At 37.7% G+C, this 12,297-nt stretch overlaps 1 pseudogene; it reads right to left on the bottom strand.

The window, feature by feature from the left end:
• Positions 1–490: 490 nt before the first annotated feature.
• On the bottom strand, positions 491–2,470 carry LOC143610637 (L-type lectin-domain containing receptor kinase IX.1 pseudogene; annotated as a pseudogene).
• Positions 2,471–12,297: the final 9,827 nt, after the last annotated feature.

The following is a 12,297-nucleotide window of genomic DNA, read 5'->3' as shown; positions in this document are numbered from 1 at the left end:
TGTATGTTCATGTCATTTTGCATTTAATATAATATTTTTCTAACAACATACCTCTTGCAAACATCTTGATCCTGTCTTGTCCAGCTTGCGATGGCACATGCATTAGCATATTGACGCATTTATTTATCATTAATTTCTTTAACGTAGCTATATATTGAAAATGTTTAGGAGAGTTTATATAATTTTTTCTTTCTCTTTTTTTTCACCCCCATTTTTTGATTCATTGTATCGTCCAAGTAATTATAGAGATGAAACTCATGAAAACATTGATCAAGTATAATGAAATATGTAACACTTGAATACCAGATGTTCGTTTAATTGCATCTTTAATTTCACTATGAGAAAACAAATTTTCAACCAAAAAAGTATATCCATTCAGTCTATAGCACATTAATACAGAAAAATTATTATTTATAATTACATACAGAAAATATGATAAGAATCTAGCATAAATAAAGTTCAATTTTTCGTTTTCAATTATTATGACTGGTCAACGAACCAGTTCGGTGCTACTGTTGGTCATTGTAGCGCTGGACGAACTGATTTCGGAGTCATTTGATGCTGTGTAATAGACCGGCACGGGCATCTTTGTTGGAAGATTTGGAACTGCACTTTCGAACTTGAGAACCTGAATTGCTTGGCGGATGGATGGCCTCATACTTCTGTCAGGGTGCGAACACCATAACCCCACTATCATCATGCACTCAACTTCTTTTGCGTTGAATTCCTTGTTCAGCCTGTGATCCACACCAGAAAGCAGCTCGGATTTTCCATGTAAACCCCATACCGACTCAACCAACCCAAGATCAGAGTGTGGGTCAACTATATCTGTTGCCCTTTTTCCGCAAGCTATCTCTAATACAACAACCCCGAAGCTATAAACATCTGACTCTTTGTTGGCTTTCCCAGTTGTTGCATACTCAGGAGCCATGTAGCCTAGAGTTCCGGCTACACCAGTTGTTTTTAAATACAGTTCATGGTCCATGAGTCTAGCCAATCCGAAGTCTCCAAGCTTTGCGTTGTATCCTAAATCAAGCATGATGTTACTCGCTTTGATATCGCGATGCACCACACATTGTTCACACTCTTCATGGAGATAGAGCAATGCAGAGGCTAAACCTACAGCGATATTGTACCTTACATCCCAATTAAGGATACTTTTTTGGTTGAATAGAAGATAATCAAGGCTTCCGTTTGGCATAAACTCATACACTAGCAAGAACTGAGTTTCATCATGGCACCAACCAATGAGTTGCACCAAATTTCGGTGCCTTAAACTGCTGATGACCTTAACTTCAGTCATGTACTCTTTCTTTCCTTGTTTAGAACCCTGTGAAATTTTCTTGACAGCTACCATGACACCCTCACTGGATAAGTATCCCTTATAGACGCCCCCGAATCCCCCCTCTCCTAACTTTTGGTCATCAGAGAAGTTGGTAGCCAAGACAAGATCTATCAGAGGAAATCTTTTGGGACCCGTTCCTCTTTCAAGATCATCGTTTATTGGTCTCAAGGCGGCTATATCTTCTGGTTCCTCTGTAGTTTTTCCTGGTCTCCTCCAACATATGACATATGCTACTATACCTCCTACAACTAGAACACAAAGTGGAACGGTTAATCCAACCGTTAATTTCCATTTGTTTGAATTACCATCGCTTCCGTGTCCTAAGTTCAAGCTTGAACTGAACTCCCAGTATTGAAGAGTTTGTTTCTCCGTTGCTACACCAGTGGTACCTGAGAATCCAATTGTAACCCACTCAGGAAGAACTTCTCATAGGTCCAAATTATGGGAAAGGTTGGTACTATTTTCAGACGCTTGTCCAGCCCCGTAACGCAAAGACAGGTTCAGCATCTTGGTGGTAGCATTGTAAGACACCCAAGCATCCCCAGGAACTCCACTGTGCAAACTGGCATTCCAACGAGTGGTTTTAGCTGAACTAACCGAGTTGTTGTTGATACCCACGTGAGGATATGGAGGATCGAACTCGTCATTTGCGTAAGTATCAAACTCAACAACAATGATTTGGGTTTGGGGCGAATTATCGTTACTTGTGTTAAACAGGCCCAGAAATTGACCAGCTGAGTTTGGTGGGATTTGGAAGCCAACCGGAGCAAGAAAGAGAGCAAATGCATCGCCATAATAAGTATAATTTTGATTTAAAGTATCTACAAGGAAAGTGAAGTGAGTGGTGAAATCTGAGAGTCTGCCAGATTTTTTGTCCCATATCTGGACTGCATCTGCGTATTGAACGTTGCCAACACGCATCTGGTAATCAACTCGGTTGAGTTGTACGGCCCCAGAAGAAGGAAGTGCATCGCCTATATAGAGTATATTTTTTGTATCATAAGAAAAGCTAGTGATCTTGAAATTTATAGATTCAGACAAGGGAAAGAGGAATAAGGATGAAGAAGAAACAAAGAGAATGATGCAAGAAATTCCACGACCTGGAAATGAGAAAGAGAGAGCCATAATTACGCAAGAGCAAAGGCGTCCACAAATAGCCATAAAATACCAGTCCAACTTCCAACTATATATATTAATTAAGAATAAAAAGATATCCACTTGTCATTGGTAACGTGCACTTGGCCTTTTGGGGGCCGTTTTGAAATAAATAAATAATTGTCATAAAGTATATTGTTATTATGTTTGGAGTATTTGCTGTTACTAATTTAATACTCATTATATATCTCAACTGTTTTTTAACGATCACGAATCTTTTTAATAGGCACTGGTTAAATTCATTATATTATGATATACTCGTTTTTCGATCAGAAAAAAAAACCCTTATCTAAGGCCAACGCCCATGAACACTTGCCCGAAACCACGACAATGTTGTGAGATAAAACTCGTCGTTCAAGGATCCAACTAGTGAAAACCACCTACTCGTCTAGTCTCCCATCATCACTCTTGTGCTTATGAAACTAAATGCTGGGAGCAAAATCGAACCTGAGTCATATGGAACACCAAGTCTCTCCCTTACCACTCCACCACTAGCTCATTGGCATATATCTCAACTGTTAAACTGTTGATTGAAATGAAGAAATTATACACACACACACAAGGTTATTACGGGGTTGTTTTACATATTGCGTTTCTAATATTTATATATTTTTTAGATTTTAATTTTATTTATTGTAAATAAGTTAATAATATACTTAGAGTTTTATGATAAAAAGGTTTCACAAATAAATGAAATATTTATAATTTGTTTAAAAGCTATCTGGGTTTGGTGAGACCCATGACTCGCTTATTCTTTTTACTACAAAATTGTTTCTTAATTATAATTAATATCTTTTTTTGAATTGGATATTAATTTTTAGTATATCCTTATTTTATAGTATTTTCATATCAAATATTTGGTAAGATTAATTTTTAATTTAATAAGATGTTATAACCCGTTTAAGGGCTATTTGGGTTTGGTGAGACCCATACCCGTGAATTCGGGTCAAATGCATGAGAACCTCCATTTACAAATAAAACAATCTGGTGGCTTGAAAGAAAGTAGGGAGCAACTAGAGAACTTTTAAAAGTTTCGTTTATATATAGTTAAGATTAAGATAAGATATATTAAAAGGCAACCTTCTAAAGCTTAATTGTCACACCCTGCCTTCGGGCCTAGGCGTGTGACTCACAGTTGGTACCGTTTCTGTCAATTTATCAAAGTTTGCAGCGGAAAATGTTAATTCAAATATTTACTTTCATAATACAGGGAATTAAATACCCTTGATTGTTTTACAAAATTACTTGTTTAAAAACAAGTTATATATATATATATATATATATATATATATATATATATATATATATATATATATATATATATGCTTCATTGCAAAATTAGCTGAGCTACCAGCTGCATTCTATGCTTAGTGATCTTCTATCACTACTGACATATCCATCACTATTTCTTACTCCTGGTTACCTGAAAACAGTTTCAAAATACGTCAGCTATATGCTGGTGAATACGCTGACTCAATAAAACATTTTCACAATTCGTAATGACACAACACCAATAGTGTTCAACGACTCAGTGGGTCTCAACCCCATCTCATCGGAACTAACATACGCACAAACCACATAATCGAACTTCACTCGCCCTAGAGGCAGTCACTTGCCTCATGGTCAGTATGTCTGTAGTGTGCCCACTACAGTACATATATGTAAGGATCCAGACACATGTGTATTTTAGTCTAAGTGTTTAGTACTACCTTGTATCAACACATTTTAGAGGATTTGAACCAACCCCCATGCAAATATTTCCATAACTCCTTTACATATGGATAACAGTCCATAGTTTTAAAGAGTAAATATCTTTTCAAAATATACATTACATAGACGTATTCTCGTCATAACACATTTCACACTATAAAAAGATTTGGACGTATTCACCTTTTGTTGATTTCAAGATTTCTCACCAACAGATGTCTGATCTTTATCTCGGACCTATAGTACGAGAATAACATTCTATAAATAACTAGATCTACGATCTAGCTTTAGACCTTAAGTCTATTTGCATAACTTTTACCATGATATTCATTTCATTTTATAAAACATTTATATACTACGTTTCTTTATCATGAAGAAACATATATATATTTCATTTCTTCATCCATAAGATATATCTTTATAATAAAGAATAATATTTTATTCATAATCTTATCTTATGAAAGCTACATTTATTTATTATTTGATCAAGGTATAGACTATACCCCCGACTAGGGTCTAAGCCATATGTAATAAAATAATCGGGCAGAACCCCTACCTTGTATGACTTATCTATGAAATGCTTAAACTTCACGTGGGCAGCGCTCCTACTTGCACGTACTTCTAGACAACGAGCGTATCGGGAATGACGGGATTTTGGCATGAAAAACAAGGTGAAGTGTGGGTGATGTAATGGAGACTTTATCCCCATGGCTGCCTATTTATAGCCTGAATCTGTGCATCTTCGCATATCGCGAAGGTGCACTAGCTTAGGTGAGTCATTGCGTGGGTTTGCCACATGTCGCCACGTGGCACTCCGGTCTGCCACGTGTCCCATGACGTGCCCTGCATCTTCGCATATCGCGAAGATGCAAAACTTTGAATCTGTTCATTTTTAGTCCCTGATCTTTTGGTAACTTGTCTCATCTTGATTATAGTTCAAAAATACTAAAGCGGCCCTTATGCGGCTCGCGGTGATGCGAGCAAGCGAAGTGCGCCATTAAAACGCCACATTACGCCTATCGCCCGAGTCCGTGTCCGTGCGCGTCGGTTGTTTCGCACCTTCCGCTATGACTAGTGAGAGTGGTTAGCCATACAAGAACATTATTATGGAAAACTCCTTCCTTATAAAATGCTCTTAATTCTTTCCCACTTTTCATGTGGGATGAAGTTTTCTTACTTATTTCCTTAGCATAAAATGCCTTCATTTCTTTATCTATTTTCCTCATTACTTATTTCATAAATACTTAACATTCTTTTAACTTATAAACTTGTCAAATTTGAACCAAAAATTTTATGGATGTTACATTAATGGAGTTGCACTCTTAGCTGATTTTGTTGTACGGTGCTTAATGTAGTTGTATTTATGGCAGTGAATTTTGTACATTTTGTGCACATCTGATTGGGCTCAACCTGTGATGATAGGCTTTACACGTGTTTCATACTTTCATCGATTCATCACTCATCAAGTTTATACCACACGTGTTTCATACTTTCATCGATTCATCACTCACAAATACTGTTCTTTCGTATTAGAATCGTTGGTGACGTCGGTGGTAAAGGTATAACGCTGATGTTGTACCGCGTCTATTGCTTTCTCTTCCGATTTCCATCGTTGTCGGCTTCCATTTTGGAACCCTAGGTGATGGTGACTGGAGTTATTTCCTGCATTTGTTTTGTTCCGGCTATGCAAGGTAGCAAGCTTATGTGATATTCTGTTATCTCTATGATTTGGGCTACCACTGTAGCATTTGTATTATTGCAGTTGAGACAAGCATCGTCTACTGAGTAGATCTTTTATCTCTTTGTTTTAGATGACAATTATGGCCTCTGTCGAAGCAATGACGGTCACCTGAGCTTCGATCGGAATCGGCATGTATTGTTGTTGTTGTTGACGGCAGCCATTTCCGGCAGTCTATGGCGTTGGCGGGCCTTCGAAACACAGATTTGAGGGTAATTTGGTCTAATAAATTGGTTTATGGCTTTGATGATTGTTAGGGCTCGGATTTTCGGCATCCTTAACAAGCAATATGTTCAGGATAATTCCAGGATATGTTATCCTCCAAGGTAACAAGTATCCTAAATATGTTGTATAACTAACAAATTGTTCGCTGCCTTTCCTTGTTTACCAGGTCAAGGGACGTTACCACGATTGCCTAAAGACTCGGAATTGCATTTGGGTTACTTCAAATAAAACGTGGTACAAAAGGAAACGTGGAAATCAAACGCCTACTGTAAATAGAACGTGTTCAAAAAGGAAACGGCTAATTGGAAGGAGTCAATTATCTCCGGAATTTTGGGAAGATTAGTTAGCTTCATTTGTGTATAAATAGAGCTGTAACTTGGGTCAAAACACACACTCTTATCACTCGAGACTTAGTAGTACTCGCACTCTGTAATCACGATCCAGTTAGCTCCACCACTTGTAATCGATTTTTGCTATTAATAAACTGGTGGTGATAGTTTTCACCACTCGGGGTTTTTTTTCTTGTTATCCTCAGGATAACGGGATTTTTCCTCGCAACAAATCCTTGTGTTCAAGCATTTTTACATTCATTTCAAACAAGCACCAAGTCCCATTCACTAATTTGGTTACAAAATCACATTTGTCAATTTTTGACCAAAACAATGATGATTCGGGTTTTTGCATGACAACTTTTGTTATTGTCGTGATTAGGTTTTTGGCGTGGTTTGTTGCAACCATTATTCGATTTTTGGCATGGCAACTTTTGTTGACGCCGTGATACGATTATGAGCATTTTATGATTATACCTATTTACCATCGTTTTGTGGCTTGATGATACTTTGTTAATGACCTATTTCTTAGATGGATGGCTTGGATTATTATTTTTTGTTTTTGGCTTGGAAACTTATTTTGTTGTGTTCTTTGGCTTACACGTGCATTTACTCGTATAACTAATGATGACAATGTCAATGTGATGATGATTTTGAGTCTGGAATTGTTTGATAAAAGTTTATGATGATGATGTTGCCTCATTTCAACCTCCATAGCTTTCATATGTTTCGTTTATTTTTACTCTTGAAAGTTTAGTGAACATCAGTTTTACCGTTGATCATTTTGACAACCATAATGTTTAATGCATGATGCCTTATAAGTTACTGCTTGTGGTGTTTGAAAATTCGGTTTACTAATCTCTTTTATTTGGCAATGATGGCGATCAGTTACTTGGCGTGGCAACCTCGGATGCAGCCATAACATCGCTAAGCTGTTGACAATGATGAACTATGTATTTGAACCTCTTTGTTTCGTAAGCCTCTTTGTTTCATAATGACTATAATGATCTATATGTCTGAGTCTATTGGTTTTACTTTATTTTATTTTATTTTTTTTTTATTTCATTTTACTTTAACAAGCACTTTACGTTCAGGATCATGTGGTGATGACTGATATATTTATTTGTCAGTTTTTAGTTTAATCCTTTCATCTACTCATTTGACAATTTTATTGTATTTGCATTTTTTTTTCTAATTTAGAATCATTATTATTTAAAAATAAAAACAATTTGATTTATGTTTTTTCTTTTTAAAATGTGTTTCACACAACTTTCAGTATGGTCTATAATGAATGTGGTTCAATTGTGTTTCTCCTTATACATCAACCAATAGCTGGTGAAATCATGGTTCAAAGAGGGCGTCTGCAATGCTCATGGCTTACTTTACTCTACTTAGTGTTGAAAAATTACTTTACCGAGTTATGAACCTAATCAGTTTGATACAACGTTATCAAAACTAATTAAAGAAAGGTAGAAGAAGACTGTCCCGTTTTCTGACGTATTAAACGACAAGTAAAATTAAAACCAACCTGGTGATCTTGAAACTTCAAAGACGATTTGAACTGCACGGATGACTCCTGTCCTTAAAGGATTTTACGCGCTTGTATTGCTGTAAGCGACAGCGTAAACTCCCAGGATTTAATGCAGAACTGATCTGGTATTCTAACAGCAATAGAAACCAGAAAACGCGAAGCTGGAAAGAAGAACGAATTGAAGGCAGAAAGCAGAGAGAATTCGTATGTGTTGGTGTGTGTTGAATGAGAAACAGAAACCTATATTTATAGCCTTTGATTCAAGATTTAAAACGAGATAAACTGATATAGAGATATTCCTCTAATTCGAACTGAAACTGATCTTGTTATCTGTAACGAGTTTGAATGAGAAGATAACAGATAATCTGATAACCCCCACCAGTTTCGAATTCAGACTCACATTTATCTCATTTGATCTTTATCTGATACACAAGTTTAACACACTTGACCAGACCCTGGCTAAAAAGAAAAGCTCCTTAGCTCCTAGCGACGATGCGTACGTGCGAAGTGCGCCTCAAACGCGCCCATTCGCGCCTCAAACGCGCCCATTCGCGAGCTCGCGGCTCGGCTCGGCTCGGCGCGCGTGTGGACTTAGCCCATTTCTCAACTCACACAACACTTTGTGAACCCATGAAGGTTAATTCCTTATAAACCACTCAACTTTCTTTTACACCACCAATGTGGGACAATGAAAACATACCAACTTGTATGTTAACACTTCAAATTTTCCAACAATCCCCCACCAAGTTGGAATGTTTTCTTTCACTCGGACAGAAGATGTTACTAGGTATCACGGAGATTAAACCCAGTTTAAGTTGATAAACAAGAAGAGACAGATTAGATGGTGTCCTATGGAATTAAACCATTAACCTGATGACCCCCTTCGGTTTACCCCCACACATCACCCGCCAACTTTGCGTTCTCACTGAGCGCGAATATGGCCGTGCGCTATAAATCCTTTTCATGACCCTCTAGAAGATAAACCACTAATCTTCATTTGAAGCGGCACCACCCTTAGATCATATAGGCAAAGTTTTACGTCATCCACGTTGCTTGGATGCCTCTAATACTTTGTTAAGAGCTTTAGCTCACCCTAGTTCTCGGCAACGTCGTACTATCATACCTCACATGGATCTATCAAAATCGATAGTACCTTCTATCATTAAATGATTTCGTTATTACTCATTAAACTTGAGAAATAGGAGCACTAAGTTCAAGTTGGGTTTCCATCACTAACGATTCTATTGTGGTTTTAGACCCATGTTTCTCGCGGTATTCACAACCAAATCTCTCGTCAGAGGTTTGGTGAACGGATCAGCCAAGTTCCTACTTGTCTTGACATAGACAACCTTGATGGTACCATTTTCAATCAGTTGTCTCACATAATTGTGCCGAAGACCTATGTGTCTTGACTTCCCATTATACACTGCGTTGTATACTTTAGATAGTGTGGCCTCACTATCACAATACATGGGAATAGACGGCATTGGAACATCCCACAGATGGATGTCACTAAGCAGATCAATAATCCATTCTGCTTCCTTACCAGCAGCAGCTAGAGCTATGAACTCAGCTTCCATAGTTGAGTGAGCAATACACGTTTGTTTCTTGCTTCCCCAAGAAATTGCTCCTCCTGCTAGAGTATAAATCCACCCACTTGTAGATTTAGAATCATCGGTTTGATCAATCCAGCTAGCATCAGAATAACCTTCGAGTATTCTGGAAGAAACAGAGTATGTTAGTTCTAAGTTACTGGTCCTTTTAAGGTATCCAAGTACTCTAACTACTGCCTTCCAGTGTTCTGTTCCTGGATTGTGGGTATACTGACTTAGTTTGCTTACAGCATAAGCAATGTCAGGTCGAGTGCAATGCGTTGCATACATCATACTTCCAATGGCACTCGCATACTCTAATTGAGCCATTGCTCTCCCAGAGTTTACCTTAAGTTTCACACTTGGATCAAAAGGGGTGTTAGACTCTTTGATGTTCAAGTGTTGAAACTTAGTCAGAATTTTCTCTATGTAATGAGATTGACTTAGAGAAATCTGACCTTCAGTTCTCTTCACCTTGATCCCAAGAATAGTATCAACTTCTCCTAGATCTTTCATCTTAAAGTTCGAGGATAAATATTTCTTAGTTTCAGTGATACCTTCAAGGTGAGTGCTAATGATCAACATATCATCAACATAAAGACAAATCACGATTGTACAACAGGATTCACATTTAGTGTAAATGCATCTATCAGCACTATTATGTCGAAACCCGAAAGTCGTCACAGTGGTATCAAATCTCTCATGCCACTGTTTAGGAGCCTGTTTCAAACCATACAAAGATTTAATAAGTCTACAAACTTTGTTCTCTTGTCCAGGAATCACAAATCCCTCTGGTTGCTCCAAATAAATTTCCTCATTTAGATACCCATTTAGAAATGCTGTCTTCACATCCATTTGATGGATGTACAGTCCTTTCAAAGCAGACACCGCTATTAGAGTTCTAATAGAACTGATTCTAGCCACAGGTGCATAGGTATCAAAATAATCGATTCCTTCTCTCTGCCTATACCCTTTAGCGACTAATCTCGCTTTATAGGCAGAGATGGATCCATCTGGATGATATTTCCTCTTGAAAATCCATTTGGATCCAATAGGTTTCTTTCCCTTGGGTAAATCAGCTAACTCCCAAGTTCCATTCCCCATTATGGAATCCATTTCATCATTAACAGCTTCCTTCCACAAAGGAGCATCTCTTGATGACATTGCTTCGCTGAAAGTTTTAGGATCATCATTCAAATTTACAGTGAAAATGACCTCTCTAGTCACTTTCTTTTGAGTTCCCTCAACCAGGTAAGAAAAGAAATCATCTCCATAACTTTTCTCTTTTCTAGCTCTAGTACTTCTTCTAGGTTCTTCAACTATCGGTGAAGGTTGAACGATTTTTCTAGAAGTACTAGAAGCTGTGGTGGGGTTAGAGTTTTCATCATCTCTAGAAAACTTGTCCTCAAAAAATTCCACATCTCTAGATTCTACAGCAGTACCTGATTCGTCATCCAAAAGTCGGTATGACTTGCTATGCGGAGCATATCCAATGAATATACTCTTGAAAGCTCGCTCTCCTAGTTTCATTGTCTTAGGATCAGGTACGCGATAATACGCCAAACACCCCCAAACCCTCAGATGCTCTAGGTTAGGTTTTCTTCCTTTCCACAACTCATATGGACTAGTGGGTATCACACGACTAGTGATCCTATTGTGAACATAACATGCGGTTAACAAAGCTTCCCCCCACATATTTAGTGGTAGACCCGATTGATTTAACATACAGTTAACCATTTCTACCAAGGTTCGGTTCTTTCTCTCAGCCAAACCATTCTGTTGGGGGGTATATGGTGCAGTTCTCTCATGTATGATGCCTTCCTCTTCACAGAATGCATCGAATTTTCGGTTAAAGTATTCTCCGCCTCTGTCCGAGCGAAGAATTTTAATGCGTTTCTCTCGTTGGTTTTCAACCTCGGCTTTATATATTTTAAATGCATCAAAAGCTTCGTCTTTTGTATGCAATAAATAAACATATAAGTATCGGCTATAGTCATCGCAGAAAGTGATAAAGTATCTCTTACCCCCACGGGTAAGAACTCCATTCAGTTCACAAATATCTGAATGAATTAGTTCTAGTAGTGATGTATTGCGTTTATGGACACTTGGAAAAGGTTTCTTTGTAAATTTTGATTTCACACAAGTTTCGCATTTTTCAAAATCTTTATCTTTTAATTTGAGTAAACCTTTAGTTTGCATTTTTCCAATGTTTTTAACATTTGTATGAGCTAAGCGTTTATGCCATAAAGAAATTGAACAAGCGATATAATCAGAAGACAGAATTTCATTCAATTCAAAACCAATTACATTGCATTGACCAACACTAGTACTATCACTACCATAGTCACTACTGTCACTATTTCCACTATCACTATCAATTTCATTCCCAAAGCCATCAATCGCAGAAATGTCACTTTCATCCGAATCTTCTTCAGTAATTCCATCTCCAGTTAGGTCAAGACGATACATTCCACTCGTGTTCCTTGCTTGACCCACATAGATGTTATTCAGAGAAAAATTCACACGAAGATTTTGGAGAACCAGCTTGTAACCATTTCGATCAAACTTATCAGCAGAAACAAGACCTTTGGTAACACCCGGAACATGCAACACGTCCTGAAGAGTAACCGATTGACCATCTCTAAAGTTTAGTCGCACCGTGCCTCTACCAAGAA

The sequence above is a fragment of the Bidens hawaiensis genome, unplaced genomic scaffold, assembly GCF_021521415.1.
Source record: "Bidens hawaiensis isolate Kalapana, Puna unplaced genomic scaffold, B.hawaiensis_p1.1 tig00027288_1, whole genome shotgun sequence".
In the NCBI taxonomy this organism is placed as follows: Eukaryota; Viridiplantae; Streptophyta; class Magnoliopsida; order Asterales; family Asteraceae; genus Bidens; species Bidens hawaiensis.
The sequence above is the reverse complement of the archived record's forward strand: the minus strand, read 5'-3'. Positions and strand labels throughout refer to the sequence as shown.